We start from the raw sequence: 10,541 nt of genomic DNA, 5'->3' as shown, positions 1-10,541 counted from the left end.
TGTTTTCCACAATCTGAGCCAGTGGAAGCATGTAGATGTTAAACAAAAGAGGGCCCAGAATGGAGCCTTGGGGAACTCCGCACGTCATATTTGAATGAGCGCTAAGAGGTGTGGACATGCCTGAGCGCCACCAGGGGGCCAAAAGGACCTTGCCCCATTAATTGTCCTGGATGGATATGTGTTTCCTCAGTACATAGCAACGTACAGCAACATGCAGATATACACATAGCAACATACAAATACAGTCAGTACAATAAACAATAAATGCATTCAGCACCGCAGCTCACAACAGTGTGACCAAGGCAGATTGTTCAGGGCTGCTATTGCAGATGGGACAAAACTCTTGCTGAAAGGAGCTCTTTGCCACTTGAGAGTTCTGTACCTCCGGCAAGATGGAAGAAATGTGAAGTGTGGATTGAGGGGGTCATTAGTGTTATTTGCTGTTGTAAGAGCTAGGCGTGGGATGGCTCTGTAGTTAATATCTGAGAGATTGGGAGCAGGCCGGCAGATGAGGCAGTGCGTGTAAAGCTGATACGTTTGTATTTGTTGGAGATAATTACATTGTGAAGAAGCAGTGGGAACAGTAATTTAGACTTATAGAGTTGATATGGCAAGGATGGGTTGCAACACATTCACACTACCATCTCATGGCCGATTGGTCAGGATCACTTTGGCATCATTTTTTAATGTGCAGGGTATGGTTAGGTTTAGGCAACAAAACTACTTGGTTAGGCCTAGGTAAAGATGTGGTTTAGGGTTAAACTAAATATGTTTGTTATGTAACTTACATTGGTTACGTGATGTTAGTTAGGTAGACGTAGGTAAAGTAAGATAAAAATAAGTCAAAGATGACTTTTGGTTCACAGCGCTGCGGAGGAGGGTCTGGCAATGGTCCACACAACATTCCGAAATGAGAGAGAAATGTGCTCTGGTTTAATGGCCTTTCTTTAAACCAAATCGTCATGGGTGGCGCTAAGCGCTGCACGAAGCCCCGGTGCTGCTGCAAAATAACCTCAGGAAATAACTGAAGGTTTTGAAGGAACATTTGTATGTTCAAATGTTTTTTTAGTCATGCAACGGAAAACTCAGATTGGACAGATAGTCTAGCTAGCTGTCTCAATTTACCCTGCAGAGATCTGAGGAGCAGTTAACCATACTCCTCAAATATCCATTGGAGTTTAGAATTCCAACACAAAGAAAGCGGAAGGTAACGGACATCCGGTCAAAAAAAAGGACATACAGAGGAATTTCGGCAGCAACGTGGCAATCCTGGAAGTGGAAGGTTGTGGATATAGACCACTGCATCGCAGGTGGGAGAGCCAGTGTCTTTGACCACAGGAGAGTTAGGAGGAAAACCCTTACACAAAATATTGTCAAGGCAACTTTGGAGACAGAGATGAAATGAGCAATTAAATATTTTTCCAAACTGTTTGAGTTCACTTTACATGTACAGTTTATCAAATATTTATCATACAGCCATTTTTCTGAAAGGTTTATATTTCTGTGTGTGCATGTGTGTCCTGCATTAAGAGCTTATGGGAAACCCTGATGCTCAACAAAACACATCATCTATCGGGAAAGTTGACAGCAATGTTCTCACTGCTATTTCTTTGAACTCACACACTGTGCCCTAATACCAACCCTCTGAGGAAGCATCCACAGGCTTCACATTGATCCCATCTGTTCATTTGGCAAGAATGCAATTAGACTGTTGTCAAAAAAATGTCTATATCACAAACAGCTTTTTTCAAGGTTCTAGTTCTCCTTTTCTATCTCCCTCTCTACCCTCTTTTGTTTGTTTGCTTTTCTGAGACTTAGGGAAATGATTGTGGGGTCACTGCTGTGGATAAGCATACATTGTTGGCCAATCTTTTGAAGAAAATGATTCATTCATTAATAAAAAATATAAAATCAGTCACATTTCAAACTTAGACATGTGTATGTTTGATACTCAAAAGATTTTGGATGGAACACCATTAAACATCACGCTAAACAATTCCTATCTTAAGGAAAAGAGATGGGTCAAAGCATTGGGTGTGTGCATCATGTATGATGCCACCGATGCAGACACCAGCGACAGTTTCAGTTCACTTTTAGGTCAACAGCTGCGGGAAATTAAATTGGAAAAAAATTAAATCAGAATACCAGTTCTTATCAGTCTATCTTTTTATTTCGGAAGACTAACAGATGCTGGAATTCAATGAATTTTAGTTTCAGTCAAAATTTTAAGCTGGTGGCTAAACAGAGTAGAGTCCCGTCACTATCTGTATACAAACAGTGGCATCCTGCCTTCAGACTGCAGCAGCTTGGAGGAGTACCATGAATATATGGACACAGGCCAGGACAACACTGAATAGTAAGCCCCTCCCAGATGAGGATTATTTTCCTGTACTGTATGTCTAATTTGATGTTACTCAGTAACTGACTGGGACTGGTAACAAATTTCAAAAGCCAGACGCTAAAATAAATCTGGGGATTTTTAATGAGCACGTAAAACGTGACACTAAAAAATGGTTTGAAAAATTATAGAACAAAATATAACAAGGCTAAATGTGACCTGTCACTATGGAACACTAGTTATTTGTGTACAGTCTGTTTAGTGAGTGACACTGAATTCATTAAAAGGAAATTAAACAAATAACTAAATTATACTTCTTTACTGTACATACTTTAAATTCCTGCTGATTTTATTGTTACCTTACACATAGAATCAAAAAGTGATGGTGACTTATCCTTCCCTGTTACAAGAGTTGAAGGGCAGACAGAAATAGACACGTCTGAGTTTGGAGCCATATTGCTGATAATGGCTCACAAGAGCACTTCAGCTTGGCCTTTTACCTAACTACAGTCCTCCTCTCTTCTTCTTGCTCTTATTGTGTGTTATTGACTTGTCTACTGCATGCAGACCATGCTAGCTGAAGTAAATATTAAACTGGTTTAGTGTACCAGCAGAATGTCTTGAGTATTTATCCTTTCAGTACATTTAAGAGTGTTTATATACTGTATACATGAGGTTAAGCTCATTTGGAACCAATCCAGGTATGGACACAATGAAAAAAAAATTCATAAGCTTAAGTCTTACTTGGAGTTGTAGACTTTTAGAAATGTTTACTGGACTGTACCCCAGAATTTCTAAAGGCAGGATTGTGCTACGGTGGTCAGAGAGGTCATCACATACTGTAGAAGATGTCCAACGTTGTCAATAATCAAGAATGCCATTATTGGACGAGTCTACAACGCCTCAGATTATGTTCAATGAGATGTTTTTATATGTCCCTCGCAAATGTTTTATAAATTCTTACTATTTGCAATATCTGTGAATATCTGTGCATAGAAAATAGGGTGTGGTTAAGGTCAAGGAAATGTTGGGGTTAAAGTAAATAAATTATTTTGTTTTGTTTTGTGTAGTTAGTGTTAGGCAAGTAAACCACTTAGTTAAAGTTTGTGTTTACAGTTAATAAAAAGGTGAGTGTGGATCTGTGACAGACAGACAACTCCAGTCTCCTGCATGGCATGAAAGTTAGATGGACCACACATCCATCCACCACTTAACCTCCGCACCTTTACTCCTCGCCTTGTGACGTAAAGGACATGCTGTCTCCCAGAACATTAGCAGTGGACATGAATTGTGAGTTGCAGATTCAGGACATAATTCCTAGAATGCCAGGCCGAAAAGGTTTCTTACGGTAGAAAGGCTTAGTTCTTTTCAGTCAGTTTGAATGTATTCACTGACAACCATCAGTCTTGCTACTATGTCGCAGGGTAAAATGAAAGTCAAGGTAAAGATTAACATTGACGTCACAATTTATTAGGTAGACACGTTTGTCCAAAGTGCAGAAAAAAAACTTGATGACGTCAAAAATTGGAAGTGCAACCACAGCTAAATGTCAAAGCACTGAAGCATTTCTTATGATTTCTAGACACTTGGCCTTAGAAAAACAAGAAATCAGACACTGGAAACCCCTCAAATTGTCTCTTGAAGAAGACTCAGTATGAAGCTCATTTTCTATTCTCCTATTTTGCGATTTGGTTGTTTTATTATGAAGAAATGAAAGAAATAGCGAATTGGCTGCGGCCTTGTATAGATATGAGAGTAGTATCAATATTTTTATCCAACTGTCTGCAAGTAAGTGTAAACTTGTATTTTCCAAAATGTTAAGCTATTCCTTCAGTCAGCAATGCACAAAGTAATCAGGTGTGTCATTGTATTAGCCATCGAGAGTTCTGTCTTTCTCGTGTCATCTCAATCCCAATAAGGTGCCGCTTTTTTATGCCCAGCGGATTGGATTTCTTTTTATTTGGTTTATTTTTGGTCAACTATTTTAATTGAACAAAGTTGGTGGCAAACCGTTTCAACATTTCACTTAAAGAAGCAGATGGTGTTGACACAAACACTGGGTTAGTGTTTTTCTACAGTCTTTGGTCTTTCCCAACAAAGCAAAAGTGGGGAAAAAAAATGCACTGGAAGTTAGCCCCATTGGCTCTGTTCAACAAGTGAGAGGGTCGTATATCAGCAGAACACAAGTCAAAAAAGCCCACAGCGGGCCTTTGGTGACTCTGCTAGAGTTTGGTGATGTGTTGTTTTAATTCACTGGCTCAGCTGTTAACCACATTCAATTTAGACTTCAACGTTTAAAGTGACCTTTCTGCATCATCCAGTGATTGGGTTGTGTCCTGGACAATCTTCAGCCTATACTTTTCCTGACAAATCATTGTAGCACAGCATCACCTTTCTTCTGCCTGTTAACACAATACTAATGTATGTATCAAACTACTGATTAATGCATAGACATGCTTTCAAATACAGAGAGCAAAGCAGAACAGGGATTTGTGAGAAGTTGGTTATATGCTTGTGAGAGGTTGACTGGACCTAGGCTGGTCACAGTACATGGAAGAGCAGCCACTGGGCCCCATGTTTTTGTCAGAGAATGACTAAAATTGTGTTTTTTCTGCTCACAGGCGCTAGGGAGGAAGCGAGACGGCCACTATTCCACCCGAAAAATGTCATATGATCATTTCAATGACTCAGAAGCTGTTCAGTTAAGGTAAATTAAGCTAAAAAAAAAAAACTGCATAGTTCCCCTTTAAACTGAAGCATTTACAGACACCTTTTCTTTTATACTTTACATCTTTAGTTTCATTTTTTAAAGTCAATTAAAACAAATTAAGGCAGCTAAACCAAACTAAAGTTTAATATGTTGGCATTATATAAAAGATTATTTTGTAAATAACTTAAGTTCTATCGGAGGTAATAGTTCGAAATTATCCTAAAACTTGTTTATCATAATTAAAGCTACTGGGTATGTAAAGAAACACACATGCATTGTTTATTATTAAACTTTCACATCCTACTTGTGGACTGGCAGAGTTGCCAGAGTCAGCTGACAAGCAAGAAGCAACATTGTTTCTGTTTCTACATCACTTTTCTCAGTTCTCCCACAGAAAGTGGCCATTCCCACCAAGTATTTTTCAATGGCACAGTATTGAACAATTCAAGGGTAGATTGAATTTTGACAGCAAATGAGCCACATTTTAGCTGTCTGAGTCAAGACGAAGATTGGTGATTTTGCTCGTAACCACACAAAAGTCCTCTGAGCCGTCTCATGCAAGCATGCCATTACCTCAGCACAGCAGCTTTACCGTTATTGCTTTGTCTCACGCTACAGGGCTCAGCTATCACAAAGAGTGATACGTTCACTTCTTCATTTGTAGTGTCTCTCCCATTCAGATCTGCAGAAGCTCTGCTTGCTGGAATAGGCATTTCAGTGAATGCCAAGTGAGTTTGAAAATCTCTCTTTCACTCTGTCTCTGGACTCTAATCCTTGCCAAAATGATTCCTGTAAAACGTAGCTTGTAAATTATGGAGACCATTTAGCCTCTTGCATGCCTGTAGGTTCCCCAAAAATGATAATAAAAAGCCGATGAGATGCATGTCATGCCAAGTGGTAGTCTGTTATGTGGGACCGTGCAAGCACTTGATCTGTCCAAGTGGCTGCTGTTTTTCAGTGGCAGACATTACCAAATACACTATTTGAATTAAGCCCTCGTAAAACCTTTTTCTAAGGGCACATTAAACAGACCCATATCCTCTAAAACAACAACTTTATATGAAACCTGAGATCCTGTGAGATTTACTTATTCTGGACTGCTACATTTCCATTAGGTGCTGATAAATCAATGGTACAGGTGCAAACTGAATTGTTAAGATTTATTGGTATCTTATTGCGACCAATATACAAGTTATGGTACATAACAATTCTCTGTGAGCCGTTTAAGAGTTGTAAAGGGTGGGCATCTTCATCTCTATAAAATGAAATCTAAACAGGGAATTAAGAAATCTGCTAGAGACATAGTCAGATAGTAGGAGAAATCCATGGAGACCTTCAAGTTACACTTGTTTTTTTGTGTGTAAAATAACTGTAAATTTGAAGCATTTTAATTTAAAGTAAGAATAACTTTTCCCTCTTTGGCCCCCCCTATAGCCAAGCTGTAGTTCCAATGAAACAACCTGTAGGGGGATTAAAGAGGGAAAAGTTACATAGTTACTTTAAGAAAGAAGCCAGTAATGTAATGTTATCATATGATTTTTTTTTATCTACACATAGTCTCTTTCAAAGTGTCCCACCATCCTCTAAACTCCAATTTATGTACAACCAGTCCAGGTTTGTCCTTTTATGCATCATATGTCCACATGCTTTGTACATCAAACATGCAGAATCTGTATGTGCTTTTTGCGCCAACTGAGTTGGCCAGAATTCATGTTCTTGTTCTGGTCTACGTGACTGGCACATGCAATGTCGAATGCTGGCAAGCGCTAAAAGGTGCCCTTTCTTTTTGATAAAAGTCACCACTAACTGAGCATTGCAGAGAGAGCGACTGCGTTAGGTCACTGCGAGCGTGGAATAGATCTGTCACACAGGCCTGCAGCTCCCTAATGTTAACTAAAAGGTCTGGACTGGACTCCGAGCTGCTGCCCTTTTCTTTCTTTTGCCATTGTGGTTTTCTTTCAGGATCCTGCAGGCTATGTCACAAGGTTGTCTGCTGAGAAGAGATTTTTTTTCTAGGAGGCTTTGGTGCGGTTTGCCCAGCCAGCTGGTATTTTGTCAAACCTCAGCATAGTATACGAGGCATGATATATGGTGTTGGTTTGAACCTGAGATTATTGACCCAGATTTCACAGTGCATATTATATAGGCCTTTGATAATGAATACTTATGTAATGCAGAAAGGCATACTATGATACATTTAAGCCTGTAAAGCACACAAACTGAACTAAGAACCTTTGCACATGGATGTACACAAATGGTCAATACACTACCCTCGGTTGCCTTTTTACACCCAGGCAAAATCATGGTAATCGATTCAGCATGGGAAATGTTCCATACAACTTAAAATGGTAGGCTAATATATTAAACTAGTGCATTATTATTACCATTATTTATTCAGTGGTTCAATACGAGCATGTCAAATTCAAATTCATGGAATTCAAAAACAATCCCTGTTGGCACTAATCTTCACCTTTGCCTATCGTACCGACACAGGCAGCTCAACACAACAAACAAACACATTTCAGGATGCAACTAATCATACTTGACTTGACATTAAAGAACCAAGCAATATGGTGAGGATGCAGAAATAAGCACGCCATAAAGTGTGGCACTGCATTGATTTAAATGAAATAGTTTTAAAAGGTTTTAAACATTTATTTGAAAAATGCTGAACTATTCTTGAGGCGTATTTATGTAGAAATGATTGTACTGTAAATCTTGTCACAGGCTTTTGGGCCATAGATATTTCCACTTAGAAATCTTCTTTTCACGCATGTCCTTGGCAAAAAAGGCAGCAAGCATGAGTTTCAGAAATAAAACAGCTAATGCAATAATTATAAATACCACACAAAATCTGAACTAAACAGAAATGCAGTAATACATTTCCCCCCCAACATCATGACAGTGCAAATGGTGCATCACTCTTTAAACAAAGTATACCTTTCATCATCATTCTGCTGCAAGTGCTTGAACTTATCCTAGCAGCTAGCCGTCCAATCCAAAGGTAATGAAAACTACCTCTCGGCCCCTCTAAAGCGCCCTAATCATAGCTTGTTTGTTCAAGCCGCACAAAAACCCAAGTGTTGATGTAAGAAGTTATGGTGTTACAGAAGGCGGTATGTCTGACAATTTTTTTGAGCATGGACTTCCTCCCTCATTTCTACCCTTATCCTCCACTAATCTGAGAAGCTTCATCATTTCTAAAACTCCTAAAGTTTAGTTGCTTTTAATTTATTTTGTAATTGCAATGGTAAAGGGCGTGCCAGGGATTCAGCCACAACAGGGTGTGTATCATTCTTTTGTATACATAATTAGATAACGTATTACTTTAAGACCTGAAACAAACCACCGCCACTATGCTCTACGAAGGAGGGAAATGCAAACTTTATAGCTAGCTTTCTAGTCAATCAAGTGAATACTTGATACTAAATGAAAATCAGCAAAATAATAACAAACCAAGTAATTTGCTTGTGTCAATCATTTCATTAGTTCAACAAGTCATTTTCCATCTGCTGTTTTTCTTTCATCTCTTCATACTGCGGCAGAGGCAGAGGAATGTTTTAATTAACTCAACTGAAATTCAAAACATGCCGTGGTTTAACATTAACTTTTACAAGGCCATTTTCAGAGCTAACTTAGACAGCTATACAATTTTCAGGACCCAGGGCTCACTGCACTTCAGAACAGAAGCCTTTTTACAGAGATTTGCACACAGTAATAGCTGTTGTGGATCAAGAAATAACTTCATGTGAGAATAAGCACAGCTGGAGTGGAGATGATTGAGCTAATTCAGGATGAAAGTCATTGCTGAGGTTTAGACGGATTGTTCTTCTTATGACTGATGCTTCTGTGAGTAATTCATCCACCATGCTACACTTTCAACACGCGTGCACACAACATGATATGGCAACTTTTTTTCTTACCTGAGACATGTACACTTTAACCATCCTAATTCAGTTTTAATTGAACTGCAGCAGTGAGAGGACATTTCCACCTCTCATTAAACACAGTGAGAATTTAATGTGTTCAGTGTGACCCAGGCGTCAACCCACTGACATGCAATTTTGGTCTGCTTAATATTCCAAACAGTGTGTTTTACCGTTTGTTAGGATCAGTTGCTACAGACACCTCAGGCAACGGCCATAGTGTTTCATATCCTAAATCCCATAACTGAACGTCGTAAAGGACAGCAAATATTGATCCTTCTGCTTTGGTACATGGTGGCGCTCACATTTCAAACAGGTCTTTGTTTCTGATAAGGTGGCATCAGTGGGAAAGGTCAATAAAATGTTGTAAAAAGACCAACAGATAAGAGAATCTTATACCTCAGGCACGCATAAGCCCCAGACCTGACATACAGTACAGTCCCTGACAAAAGTCTTGTCGCTTATCTATTTTGTGGAAACACCTGCTATTAACCTGACTTTTAATTAATCAATTGGTGTAAGAAATAGCTCATATGAAAAGCTTAAACCCTCCCAAATAATGTTCAATGTACTGAAATAAATTAGTTTCACTGAAACAAGATTTATCATTTAAACAAGACAGAAAGGTCAAAATTTGGCAAGACAAAAGTTTTGTCGCCTATACAGAAATTGAACAAATTTACTGCAAATACTAAATATGTCAGCAAATTAAATAGTGGTGCTGTGAGATCCAAATTTATATCTGTATGACTTCCATGAGCTTGAAGGACTGCATCCACGGTTTGGCAAGGATTCATACAATGTATGATGAAGTCATCAGGAATAGCCAGGAAAGCAGTCTTGCATGCCTCCCAGAGGTCATCAATATTCTTTGGTTGGTCTTCCATGCTTCCTCTTTCATCCTACCCCACATATGCTCAATGAGTTCATGTCTGGTGACTGGGCCGGCCAATCTGGAGCATCTTGATCTTTCGCCTTGAGGAACTTTGAAGTGGAGATGGAAGTATGCGATGGAGCACCATCCTGCTGCAGAATTGGCCTTTATGGTTGGGAATATAGAGGTAGCTAAGATTTCTTGGTATTTGAAACTATGATGTTGCCTTCCACCCTGCGATCTCTCGCACACCATACTGGATGTTACCCCAGACCATGATTTTTCCGCCACCAAACTTCACTGTTTCTGGGTGGATCTTGGATCCATGCGAGCTCCAGTAGGTCTCCTGCAAATTTGTGGCAACTGTGGTGTAATTCAACAGAAGATTCATCTGAAAAATCCACTTTCTTCCACTTCTCCAGCGGTCCATCCTTTTAGCAGGCTGGGGCCTTGGCCAATGCCACACGGTTTTTCAATTGTCTTTGTTTAGTGCTGGCTTCTGGGCACTGATTCAACCATGGAGGCCATTTCGAGACAGAATCCGACAAATGTTCAGGTTGATACAGGGACTCAGGGGACCAGGGCTCGTGGAGCTCTGCTGCAGTGGAAAATGGGGGGCCTTGGATTTTCGAGCCAACAAACGGTCCTCTCGAGCAGTTGTCTTGCGGGGTCTGCCTGACCGGGCTTGTCAAA

Source organism: Etheostoma spectabile, chromosome 8, assembly GCF_008692095.1.
Source record: "Etheostoma spectabile isolate EspeVRDwgs_2016 chromosome 8, UIUC_Espe_1.0, whole genome shotgun sequence".
NCBI lineage: Eukaryota > Metazoa > Chordata > Actinopteri > Perciformes > Percidae > Etheostoma > Etheostoma spectabile.
Note: the sequence above shows the minus strand (reverse complement) of the source record.